The sequence below is a fragment of the Cavia porcellus genome, unplaced genomic scaffold (assembly GCF_034190915.1).
Source record: "Cavia porcellus strain 051 isolate PalLab524CR breed Dunkin Hartley unplaced genomic scaffold, mCavPor4.1 scaffold_18, whole genome shotgun sequence".
Classification (NCBI taxonomy): Eukaryota; Metazoa; Chordata; class Mammalia; order Rodentia; family Caviidae; genus Cavia; species Cavia porcellus.
In genome coordinates, this window is record NW_026947501.1 from 24603377 (window position 1) to 24616664 (window position 13288).

The 13288-nt window shown below is 41.8% G+C and overlaps 1 long non-coding RNA gene and 1 pseudogene across 1 annotated transcript in view; one reads left to right on the forward strand and one right to left on the reverse strand.

Moving 5' to 3' along the window:
- Positions 1–13288, forward strand: part of LOC111756554 (uncharacterized) — a 101822-nt gene that overhangs the window by 78937 nt on the left and 9597 nt on the right. The window lies entirely within an intron of this gene.
- LOC100724566 (peptidyl-prolyl cis-trans isomerase A-like) lies at positions 4861–5612 on the reverse strand (annotated as a pseudogene).

The window sequence follows — 13288 nt, forward strand, 5'->3', positions numbered from 1 at the left end:
GTTACAATTTAGATATACATAAGGATCATACTTACCATGTGGAATTTGTATCTTATTATGATATATCTTGATTCCTCTTTTATTCCTCAATCTCCTCCCTGCAGCCCCTCTTCCCCTCCTTATTCACGAAGGTTTATTTCTATTTTATTCTTCTTTTATCATTTTTTCTTTTTCCTTCCTTCCTTTCTCCCTTTCCTTCTCCCTAGTTTCCATTTCTTTTGAACAATTTCCTATTTCACAATACCTGTTATATACCAGTCTTTATTTACATTTTCATTATTTCACACTAGGGAGACAATACAGTATTTACACATGTGTGTCTGATTTATTTCACTTAAGAGGATGATCTCAAGGTGCATCCATTTACCTAGAAATGTCTTGAGTCTATCCTTCTTTATGGATTAGTACTACTCCGTTGTATATAAAAAAGCACATCTTTTATACCTATTATTTTGTTTATAGGCATTTGGGTTTTTTACCCAAGATTTGTCTATCATAAAGTGCGCTGCTATAAACTTGGGTGTGTATATTTCACTGTGATATGATGTTTTTAATTCTTCTGGGTGAGAAATTTTAACTATAGTAAGAAATCATTCTCTAATAACTAATAGCTAGTTGTCTCATCAGTTGTACTGCCTTTCCTAACTATTTAGACTCTGGAGCAGGCTGAGAATTGAAGTGATGCTCCCTCAGGGATGGCAAGGGATTAGATGAGGTAAGTGATGACAGAGTTCCCCAGAAGGAAAAAATGTTGTTTCAAGGGACACTTCAGAGAGGCCTTGAACCAGAAAATAAACTAAGGGCTAGGTGATTTTCTAGGTAAAACATCCTTTTATTGTTACCCAAGTTCCTTAGAATTTGGAATGGCTTCAAATCAATTCAAGTGCGGGGTACAAGCATGGTAAGCAGTTTCTCTAACACTGAGCTGCAGCCCCAGCCTGTGATTTCCTGAGCAATGCTGTGCTAGCAAGGCCCTCTGCTTTAGCTGCAGAGAGGAGGGGTGGCTCTGTGGGTGTTGGGTGCTCCTCATCCTAGGTAGCCCCAAAGAAGCTCTCAGGGTTTTTTTTTTTTTTTTTTTTTTTTGGTGGTACCGGGGATCGAACTCACAACCTCACACCTGCCAGGCAGGCACTTATGCCGCTGAGCTAAATCTCCAGCCCAGCTCTCAGGTTTTGATAAGTAAGCCCTGATTGAAGAAGTTCACTTTCTTTTTTTATTTAAAGAGAAAAAAGAAAGGACATATGTCGATGTCCGCTCCCGGCCGGCAGGAAGGACACACGACAAAGTCTGGTAGTGGACAACCTTTTCTTTTTATTTTCCTTCTCCGTACAGCCTGCCCTGGGTTCTCCCAGCTGAAGCCTCCTCTGGTCCGCTCCCCGCGGCTCCTTTTGTGCTTCAGTCTGCCCCAAAGCCTCTACCGGTCCGCTCTCCGCGGCTCCTTTTGGGCTTTTACTTCTGGGCTTCTACCTGGCTTCTTCTTCCGCCCAGGGGTGGCACCGGTATATATACGGGTACAGTGTCCAATCATGTTAAAGTAAGCAAGGCAAGCTGATTGGCTAACATCATCAGTTGCCAGGCAGACTATATTGTTGAGCGGGTTGTTTACGCGGTAAGCAGGAAACTAACATATTCGATGGGAGGGGTAATCTACCTCAGGCTTTGCTCTTTACCACAGGCCGCACGTCCGCCGCGCAAGGCGAGCTATCACAGACGCGGCTCCCAACATCTCCCCCTATTTTATTTTTTATAAATGTGCGCATCGTAGCCCTTCCTGGACTGGGTGCAGAGGCTTATGCCCTATGTGTAGGTCCACCGTAGGTCCTTGGCTTAGACCCTGGTTGGCCATGCCATGGTCTGCCAAGGCCCTGAGGCCCTCGTCCTTTTTCTAGGGCCAGGCACAAACTGGACGGAACCTGGATGCACACAAGCTTGCACTCATTTCCTCTCCGTAAAGAAATCCCCTCGGAGAGAAATTTAGACCTGGGCAGCATCTAACAGTCCAGCGGCTTACGTGCAGGATGGGGTAGGGCCTGGCTTAGGTCGAGTCGTGCTGGGGAGGCACGCTCTTACCCGTCATTGACTCACCTACCCTGCTGTGTATTGTCACCTTATGGAGGAGAATGAGGGATGCCCGCCATATCTAGACTCGGTCGTGGGCCAATTGAGCAAGCCATGCATATGCCTGAGGATCTTCTTGTCCATTTCGGGCTACCGCTATTTCTATTCATCTTATTGGTTGGTCTGTGATGGATCTCCAGTAGGGCAGGTCTGATCTTCAGTCGAGGGCTTTGTTGCCCGTGTCAGTCTCTCCGGTATCCACAGTGGTTCTCGTCCCGGTTCCTGTGGGAAAACACAAACCGCGCCTCGGTTCCAGCTGACCACTGGATCCGGGCCCATCCATTGTCATGCCATAGATAACCGCGCCTTTGGAGGCAGGCCTTGGCTTACTCCCCCTTTTTGTTTTTTATTTTTTATTTTTTATTTTTATCTTTTTCGTTTTTTTTTTTTTTTTTTTTTTTATTGGTACCAGGGATCGAACTGGCGATTGCCTGCTTACAAGGCAGGCGCTTATGCCACTGAGCTAAATCCCCAGGCCCCATTTCCTCGACCGGCGTTTTTCTCAGCCTGCTCGGCAGAGAACTCTGTGTACCAGGCTCGCCAATCCAGGTAACTGCCCGAGGGCAGACACGCCTTTGCCAGCTGAATCCAGTCCGCGGGGGTGAGGGGCCCAGAAGACAGATTCTCCAGCATGGCAATGGTGTAAGGCGCAGTCGGCCCAAAGGTTGTAACTGCATTTTTAAGTTCTCTAATCTGCTTTATCTCAAAAGGCTCCCATACATTGCGTCCCTGGCCCATAGCTACTTGTACAGGAAATATCCCGTAGGGGCCACTATCTATCCCAGGTGGATGTACCTCATGAGACAAGCGTCCCCCCTGCCAAAGCCGCCTGTAAAAATACCGACCCGCCGGCGGCGGAGCATAAGACAGCGGCCATGATTGGGCGGAAAATGGGGGCCCGTGCATCACTTCCTGTTCTGGCGAAAGGGGAGAGAGCTCCCAGGCGGCCGCCTCGTGGCGAGGAATCGCCTCCGGAAACGGCCCCCAAGGTGGGGCGGAAGGCTTCGCCTCCCTCTCGCGCCGGGGAGCGCTCAGGAGCTCTCTACTCCTCCGCAGACCAGGTTGAGCAGAGCGCAATTCGCGGGGCAACGCTGGAAAAGAACCCTGCGACTCCTTATTGAGCGATTTAGGCTCCTGACAGCTGGTCTCTTTGGCCTCCTTGCCATTCAACTTTCCCTCGTCCTCGGAGTCAGACGACTCCGAGGCTAGAGCCCCGTCCTCCTCCTTAGCATCCTTGTTCCCCTTGACGGACCCCTCTCGGGAGCTCCCTGACTGGGCCTGCTCAGATACCCTGCGTACTTTTGTAAGCTCTTGAGAGCTTTCTCCACAACCACCCTCGCTCTTAGTGTTGCTACCTAACATGTTTCCCATCTTTTAATATGTTACTCACCGCGTGAGGCCCAAGGAATCCGCCACTTACGCGTGAGCCTGAGGGGAGTCTAAAAGCCCTGTAGGTGCGCGCCACCCAGAGCCCAGGCTTATCCCCAACTCACCTGTCTCGCAGCTCTGTACTGGAGCGTTGTCCACTTCCACGTCTCGGGGGTGATCAGTCCCCGGGCGGGCCTCCAAATGTCGATGTCCGCTCCCGGCCGGCAGGAAGGACACACGACAAAGTCTGGTAGTGGACAACCTTTTCTTTTTATTTTCCTTCTCCGTACAGCCTGCCCTGGGTTCTCCCAGCTGAAGCCTCCTCTGGTCCGCTCCCCGCGGCTCCTTTTGTGCTTCAGTCTGCCCCAAAGCCTCTACCGGTCCGCTCTCCGCGGCTCCTTTTGGGCTTTTACTTCTGGGCTTCTACCTGGCTTCTTCTTCCGCCCAGGGGTGGCACCGGTATATATACGGGTACAGTGTCCAATCATGTTAAAGTAAGCAAGGCAAGCTGATTGGCTAACATCATCAGTTGCCAGGCAGACTATATTGTTGAGCGGGTTGTTTACGCGGTAAGCAGGAAACTAACATATTCGATGGGAGGGGTAATCTACCTCAGGCTTTGCTCTTTACCACAGGCCGCACGTCCGCCGCGCAAGGCGAGCTATCACAGACGCGGCTCCCAACAGACATAAAAAAAAACAAAGCAGTAAAAGGGTACAAGTAATACAGAATTTCAAGAAAAAAAATATACAGTAAGAAATCACTAGTTAATAGGTTACCAATTGTCTTCTTAGAAACAGTTGTCCAAATTATAAAATTAAAGCATATAAAGTGGACATTCATACAGTGAGATTGGAGACAATTCCATTCAGTGATCCAACAAAAGCTCAGTAATATGGTTTTCCATCCTACACACTCAAACATACATGTGGTTATATCCCTTAGTCCACCTTCCTTTCCTCTCTTTTTTAGAATAACAATTACACTATTTGGGTTTTATTACTCCTGCAGTTGTAAGAAGTTCACTTTTTGTGTGGAAAATACCAGGTTTTCAAATGTTTTTCTGAGATCTTTAACTTTTAAGACTTCCACTATAGAATTAACAACTGGTTAGGGTTGAACAAGTCTACCCTCTTACATATTCTAACCTGATTTCTTTCAGTTGAGTATTTCTTTTTTTCATTATTTAGTTTTTATTCATAACCATAAACTTAACCACAATCCAGCTATGTTTGGAAGGGAGCAAGGAAGATATGGAACCCAAAGAACTGCAGTGAGAGCAGAGATGGGGGCGTTTTGAGTAGGTGGGGCGCAGGGTGCTATCATGAGCTAGAGGAACGGTCTGGTGGTCACGAGCCACACAAGCCTGGTGCATTAGAGCTGCCCACAGTCGGTGATGGTGATCTTCTTGCTGGTCGAAGCACTCCATGGCCTCCACGTGTTCATGGTCTCCTTCACCTTCCTGAGCACCATGTGCTTGTCATTCAACCATTCAGTCTTGGCAGTATAGATGAAAAACTGGGAACCATTTGTGTTTGGCCCAGCATTTGCCATGGACAAGATGCTAGGACCTGTGTGCTTCAGGATGAACTTCTCATCATCGAATTTCTCCACATAGATGGACTCGCCACTCGTGCCATTGTGGCATGTGAAGTCACCACCCTGGCACATAAATCCTGGAATAATTCCATGAGAGCAGGAACCCTTATAAGCAAATCTTTTCTCTCTGGTGCTCAGAGCACGAAAGTTTTCTGTGGTCTTTGGCCCTTTGTCTGCATACAGCTCGAAGGAGACGCGGCCCGAAGGCTCACCATCGAATGTCAAAGAACACGATGGGGTTGACCATGGATGACCGTAAAGCACTACAGGGGAGGATAGCCATGCCTGCAAAGCAGCCTCACATGAGTACTTCTAATTGCTTTTCTATTTAAATCATTCAGTTTTTGATAGCCAAGGCATTCCTTAAAGTGTGTTCCTGCACAATACTCTAGAGACTGCATCAGTGAGTGCGGAGAAACAACAGTGGGTGGATTTTCACTGAACTTGGGTCCAGTGGGACAGTGGGTGTCAAGAACTTGTGGATGTGAGTCTCTGTCCACTGGTGTTAGTGCCAGGCTCCGATGCAGTATGGTGCCCAAGAGACTCAGTCCTAAAGGCTGTGACAAATAACGGTCACCGTGGCACTGGGGAAAGCTAGAGAGAGTAGAATTTTTATGTTGATTGCTATATTAATGAAACTTGTATTTGGTTTATTATGTAACTTTAAACTTCAGTTGAGGTTTTTCTCCTGTAAAAAAATTTCAAATATTTTAAATGTAGTCAAATATATCATCTCTTTCCCCTTCTATAGTTTTTGGCTTGGTGTGTTAATCAAACCTTTTATTTCAAGGTTATATAAATTTGTTTCTACTCCTTATCTTGTAATTTCATTTTATGCATTTAAATCTTTGTAATTTATGTTGAAACGATAAAATAAATGGGTATAATTTCTCTTCAGCTTCTTCTTGGCAGGTTATCTGGGGATTTCATATCACTTGCTTGAGATAATCTGTCATCAGGTATCAACTTCTTATATACATATTTGGATCTCTTTTTGGATTTTCTGTACTGTTATACTAATTTGTTGGTCTAGGTCTATCTTTCTTTTTTTATTTAAGGAGAAAAAGGGAAAAAAGCAGAAAAAGGGTACAAGTTATACAAAATTTCAGAAAAAAATAAATAGTAGGAAATCACTAGTTAATGGATTACATATTGTCTTCTTAGAAATAGATTAAAGCATATAAAGTGGACATTCAAACAGCGAGATTGCAAACAGTTCTGTTCAATGATCCAACAAAGCACAGTAATATCATTGTCTATCTTATACACTTAAATATACATACAGTTATACCATTTAGAGCACTTTCTTTTCCTCTCTTTTGTACAATGACTATTACACATTTTGGGTTTTATGGCTCCCACAGTTCTTACTGCTTTTTTTGGAAGAGAGTAAAACCAAATGTGACTTAACAGAACAGAATCGGTTAAATCAAAAGGGTGGACATAATAGATAACGTAAAAACCTAATACAAGGTGGTCAACAATGGTTACCATAATGCCTCCCGCTATCTCAAATAGAATTGCCTATATCATCAGTTATAATAAAATTGAACAAAACAGTAAAGAACAAAACCAACAAAACCAAAGCATTAGAGACATTACAGGTCTTCAAAAGTAGATAATAGTCAACCAGAATGGGCATCATAATGAATCCCACTATCTTCACAGCTGTTGCCTAAACTTTCGAACCTGGCACTATCAAGCAAAGCAGAATAGAGGAACATCAGTCAAAACAAGATGGTGAGAGCAATACAGGGCTTCAAATCAAGTTAATAGAATATCAAAGTGGGTTACTATAATATATCCTGCTTTTTTAAAATTTATTTTTCCTTTAAAAGGATAAAAATAAAGTAAATAATAAAATGGAGATTGAGATAAAAGAGGGCATAACAACTAAACAGTGCGGATCAGTACATAACCATTTAAGCAAATTAGTGTTTCATCACAAGATAATCCTGACATAAAAGTAGTTACCATATTGTCTCTTTCCTTGAGATCTTTGAGTATAATTTCACATACTGTAGCATCAAATATATCAACACAATGAATAACCATTCAAGAGAATGACAGTATTACAGGGTATTTAGAATCAACTAAAAGATAATGAACTATGGTTTCTGCATAATCTCCTTGTCTATAAAAGTTTTCATTTATACTATCACATATAATAAAATCCAATAAGATAAAACATGTTAAGACCTATGGAGACAGAAGAACAAAATCTTGATGGGGCTTCAAAATAAGATGATACCAAATCAGCACTACCTATTATGATATCATTTTCTCCAAGATAGCTGTTTCTATCATCCAATTTTCTCTGCCTCATTTCTCTTGAGCTCCTTTTCTGTCATTAGTTGTCAGCTTGTCTTCTTCATTTTGTTTTCTGCTCCATTCATTGTGGCCTCTCTGCCACTATTTCTGGATTCTTCGTATTTTTCTTTTTTAGAATATCCTGCAGTATTCTCTGTAGAGTTGAATTGGTGGTTGCATATTCCCCTAGTTCCTCTTTATCCTGAAAGCACCTTGTTTTTCCATCAATTTCCAGGGATAGTTGTGCAAGATATCTCAATCTTGGCTGGAGGTTATTATCTTTCAAAGCTTGAATTATTTCCCCCCATGCTCTTCGTGATTTGATGGTTTGTGCTGAGAAGTCTGCTGTAATTCTGATGGGTGTTCCTTTGTAAGTGATTTGTTTCTTGTCTCTGACAGCTTTTAATATTCTGTTCTTACATTGGATTTTGGAATTTTGATTATTATATGTCTGGGTGTATCTCTATTTGGGTTGTAGGTAGCTGGAGTCCTGTATGCCTCATATATCTGAGTATCTTTACCTTTTGCTAAATTAGGGAAATTCTCTTGGATTATTTCTGTGAATAGCTTTTGTAGTCCATTTGTTTGTGTCCCCACTTCTTCTCTTATGTTCTTTATTCTCAAGTTATAGATCCTCTTATCATCTTCTAGCCTTTGTATTGTTGCTGTTTGGTTTTTTTTTTGTTATTTTTAAGAAGTTTTTCATTTCATGCTCCCATATTACAAATCTGTCCTCCAGTTCAGATAATTTATCCTTAGTTTCTTTCAAGCTGTTATGCCAGTTTTCGATAGAGTTTTTAGTTTCCTGGTAATCTCTTTGAACCTGCTTCATGTATTCTATGTTTTCTCTATTTTCTCCATAAAACAATTCTCCCCTCTTTTTCTGTTCTTCCATTCCACCATCTGCTTTTTCTTGGGTAGTGCTTAGCATTTCTCTGACTATTCTGCTTATGTCTTGCTTCAGGTCATTAATAACTTCATTCCTGAACTCGTCTATGAGGCTCTGGAGATAGCCTTTTATGTCTATTGGTGGCATGTCTGTTATTGCCTGCTTCTCAAGATTGGGGGCCGAAGAGCCTTTCTTGTTGCTCTCTCTTCCCATATTCTTTGTTCCTTATATATGCAAGCGTATATAGGAGGCCCAGCTTCCTTCCCTGTCGGCCACTGTCTGACTGAATTGCGCCAGCTAGGTGTTCCTGCCCACTGCCATGCACCAGGGAGTTACGGACCAGGCAGTCTTTGCGGGGCCTGCCTCTCCAGGTCAACCTACCGAAAGGCCTCACTGCTAGGGTGCACCTTCAGGAGCTGGGATCTGGGTTGTGCTAGCCTACTGGGTCTCAGCCAGCAGCGTCACATAGGCTAGGCACTGCTCACCAATCCCGCTTGAGAGGGAGATATGTGACTGAAGTCACTACAGCGCCCTGTTCTGGCAAGTCTGCCCAGTCTCATAATGTCCTCTGTTGGAGCCTCCTAGATCGTGAAAGAGTCCCAGTTTCCCTCACTCACCAGAGGTCGATGCACGGCTCCCGCCTGCCCAACTCTTAACTCCATTCACCGATTCCTGTTCTCAGCGCTTTCGCGCGTCTCTCTCCCTGCCGAGCCGATTCAGATGCAGCAGTGGTGACAGGAAACCCAAATCGTGGCTTTCAATGGTGCGAGCTCCAGCTTCCACACTCAGGCTTTATCTGTTCCTGTTATAGCACCAGGATTGCATTCCCAGTTGGTATCTCTCAGCCCAGTTCGCTCTTGGGTCAGCAGGGTATATCGCTTCTTGGTTAGGATTCCTGGATTCCGCACCATTTCTGGATTCTAAGCTGGGTCTTGGAGAGAGCCTGCGTAGCTGTTGCTATCTGTCCGCCATGTTCTCTGGATCTCGGTCTAAGTATTTTTCTGTCAGGCTACATTGGTTTTAGTCTTTGAGTTGTATAGTTTATTTTATTATGATAGGGTAAACAATAGATAGGTCTCATTTTTGAGTATTTCTTTGCTATTTTATCTGTTATTTTCCACTGAACTTCTAAATTATGACATCATGGTTCAAGAAAATTCCATTTGTATTTCAACTGATATTGAAACAAACTGAAGAATTTTTAAAGGAATTTACATCTTTCTAAAAGGTGTCTTCTCCCTCTGAGCCGTTGTCTCTAATATGCTGTATTTTCCTGACTCCAACAACAAATATAAGCCACTCTGCAAGGTCACTGAAAATCAAACCAGAACATTACATTTGAAATTTAATGATTCCTCTAAATCACTTTCAGCCATTGACAGTAATCACATGTCAGGTTCACCTCTCACTATCCCAGGCTTAGGCAGTCAGGAAGTTTATTATCTAACACACTTAGACATTCTGAGGTCAGATGGGTTTCAAGACCGGCTGATTCAGCTGTTCAACTATGTCATCAAAGTTCCAGCTTGTGTCTCTGTTTGCTTTTCAGCCCAGCCTTCTGGAAGGTGGGTGGAGCAGTTCTGGCATTGCATCCAGAAGCAACAGTGTCTAGAGAATGAAAGGGGCCATTTCTCAGTCTTTCTTAGGAAGATTCCTTTCTTCTTAGTAAGACTTCCCTCTTTTCTTAGGAAGGAGGGACCCTCTTAGAAGCTCATGTAAAAACAGGTCACTAACCCACTTAGAAACCAATCTCTGACTTAGGATGGGGGTCACCATCGTTGTTTAAAACCAAACAGAATCTTTCTTTAGATGGTGGTGGTTATTATTCATGATTGGAGATGTAGGATATTAAAAGCTAAGATGATAAATATGAAAAGTACAGCAAATAATGCTTGTCTATTGACTATTAGTTAAACTCTCAGTTTGTTAAGTTAGTATTACTTAAAATTGAAAATGTCTTTTAAAAAGCCAGCTGGGAGCTTTTGATATACAGATGTTCAACACCTTACAGGTAATTTTCACAACAGGCATGGATTAGTCACACCAATTTCTCCTAGCTTTTAAGACTCTGGAATCTGTGCTGGAGGATTATTTAACCAAGCTATATGGTATGGAATAGGTGAAATTCTGTGTAACAAACACTTCTCTTTTAGTTCTCTATCATAATGTATTTTCTCCAAAGATATTTAATTGGCAATTAAAGATATGAACTTAAAAGAGTGCATCAAAGTATTCCACTGAAACAAGAGTCAGATAAATTGTTTTTGCATGGATAATTTCCCACATGCATGACTAGTAACAATGGCATTTTAATTTATTTTTCTACCTGGTGACTGATTATGTTTCTTTTGACACTAATAGTAAGATATATATATATATATATATATATATATATATATTCATTTCCATAGCATAAAAATGTGAAACTACTGCATCTTAAAGACAGTAGTCTTTACTAATAGTGGTTTATATCCTATGTTGGGCACAGCCTACAGTCCATTCAGTAGCAATTTACTAAAACTAACAGAAACAAAATTTAATAGGGTAAAATATTAAATCCTCTATTTCATTAAAGAATCAGAAAGATTTAGGAGCTAGATCTAAACAGCAATACAGTAGAAAAAGGTCTGAGGGGTTTTGATGTTCAATGTGAGCTCTATAATGAAGCTGATAGTTGCATAATGTTTTTAGTTATTACTTTTTTCCACCCTGGATATTTTGCCTTTCTCTATCCTGCATTTCTTTCTGCCCTGGCCAGTCCCCCTTTTTTTTATCCCACATTCAGGAAAGTAGTTTTCAGAAAGCCAAATCCTTTAGGAGATGCCAGTCTATGAAGATACTGGAAGAGAGAAAGGGAATTCAGGGTAGAGTCAGGGAAGACTGGGATCCTCCTTCACCTTAGAGATTTGCCCACGCTGATGGGGGAGCAGAAGCAGTGGAGAGCAGTGGATCTGAGGTTCTGCCTGATGGTAGTTAACTAGGAGATGGCAAGTTGTAGAGAATGTGTGTGAACTCCAGGAACATGAGCCTTTTGGTGGTTGCAAAACCAAAAACAAACAAGCAAACAAACAAATAACAACTAAAACCTGCCCTGTGTGTGGCACAGCCCCAGCAGAGAGTCCTTGATTCAAATAACCAGAGAAAACCTGTGGGAACAGATGACTGGTGCCTAATGGGTCCCTCTATTCAAACCCCACCCCAGCAAGCACCCGGCACTGACTGCATAGAATCTTGAACTTCTTGCATAACCTTAGGGGAAAGAAGCACCAAAAATAATCACGTTACACTTTTTTTTTTTTTTTTTGGAAAGTGCCTTATATTTTATTGTGAATAGATCCAAAGCGTTTTCCACTTTCTTCCATACTGGAAGGTGGTCCAGAGTCAGAAACTGAACTAAAGGAAAGGATATTTCTTGCCTATTGAGTTTGACTACTGAGATACCTGCGGCTCTTAGAATCTAAGGCTGAACTGACACAGCAGAGCAGCTATGACACACTGTCTTGCCTATATTTCTCTTCAGGGGCCTGGATTTTAGGTATGCAAGACAACAGGAGTGCATTCATTCTCTAGAAGGTGTTTAAGATTCCCTCCCTGAAACATCATCTCTGCTAGTATGAGGTCTCATGCAAGGACATTTCCTAGATCTTCCTGATAAGACCTGGGCCTCTGTGGATTCTATGTGATAAGATGCTTCACAGCTGCCACCAGCCTAGGAAGATGGAAAAGCCAGAAGGGGATCAGTTCCATTTTGATTTAAAAAGGAACTTTCTTTTTCATTCTGGGCTGGTGTTTGTTCAAGGCTGTAAGAGGTAAGAATCAAAGGACTGAAGATGTAGCCTTGGGGAAAAGGGCCCAGGAGATAACTCCATTTGGTTTGATAACTGAGCCTTGCACTAAAGGAAGGCTGATAGTCATACACAGTCCAGCCTAGTTCACTAGGTTTTATTACACATACAGAGGAATATGTGATGAAGGCCAGAGGCCCTGGGTCATAGCCACATAGAGTTCCATGACAACTAACAAACATGGCTAGGAATAATGAAGGGTCTTGAAACTTAGCTGAGTGTGGACTGAAGTACCTGAGGTACTTTTCTGGAAAAAGAAATGTGTTAAGGAAGGACAGTTCTTTTCACATGTTAAGAATTATGTGATAAACCACTGTGGAAGTCAGTATGGAGACTCCTCAAAAAACTAAGATTAGAGGTTCCATTTGACCCAGATAGTCCCCTTCTGGGTATTCTTCCAGAAGAATTGAAAATATCATACCACAGTGATATGTGTGTACCCATGTTTATAGCAGCACAATTTGTAATAGCTAAATCTTGAAAACAACCCAAATGCCCATCAACAGGAGAATGGACAAAAAAGACATGGTATTTTTATATAATGGAATACTACTTAGCCACAATAAACGATAAACTTGAGGCTTTTTTAAATAGGCTAATGGATGCAACTAAACCATACTCATAAGTGAAATAAATCAGACTTGCATTATAAACACTGTATTGTCTTGCTAATGTAAAAAATTAAGAGTAAATAAGATCCAAAATTATAATAGCTATAGTAAAAGGGTAAGAAAATTAGATCCAAAATTATAAGATCCAAAATTATAATAGCTATAGTAAAAGGGTAAGAAACTGCTTAAAAGGAAATTATATTGTGTGACCAATCTTGCATGCCTGTATCTGGTAGCCTGAGCAATTACTTTGAGGATAACGATATGCAATATAACCACCATTGTTAAATTCCTGTCATCTTGCTTTGAAATCCTATATTGCCATGTTTTTGTTTTTGTTTTTGTTATTTGCTTTTATTGTTGCTTTCTAATTGTTTGTTTGCTTTTTGATTTTTCTGTTTTTTCTTTTTAAAATATAAAAGCATGTGATAGAGGAATTAGTCTTTTTATTGTTCTAAAGTTCTGCTGTCCAGATTTTATAAATTATTCATTGATATCAATAAAATGTTTTCATTTATTAATATATTCATAGTAATCATTGGAAATTT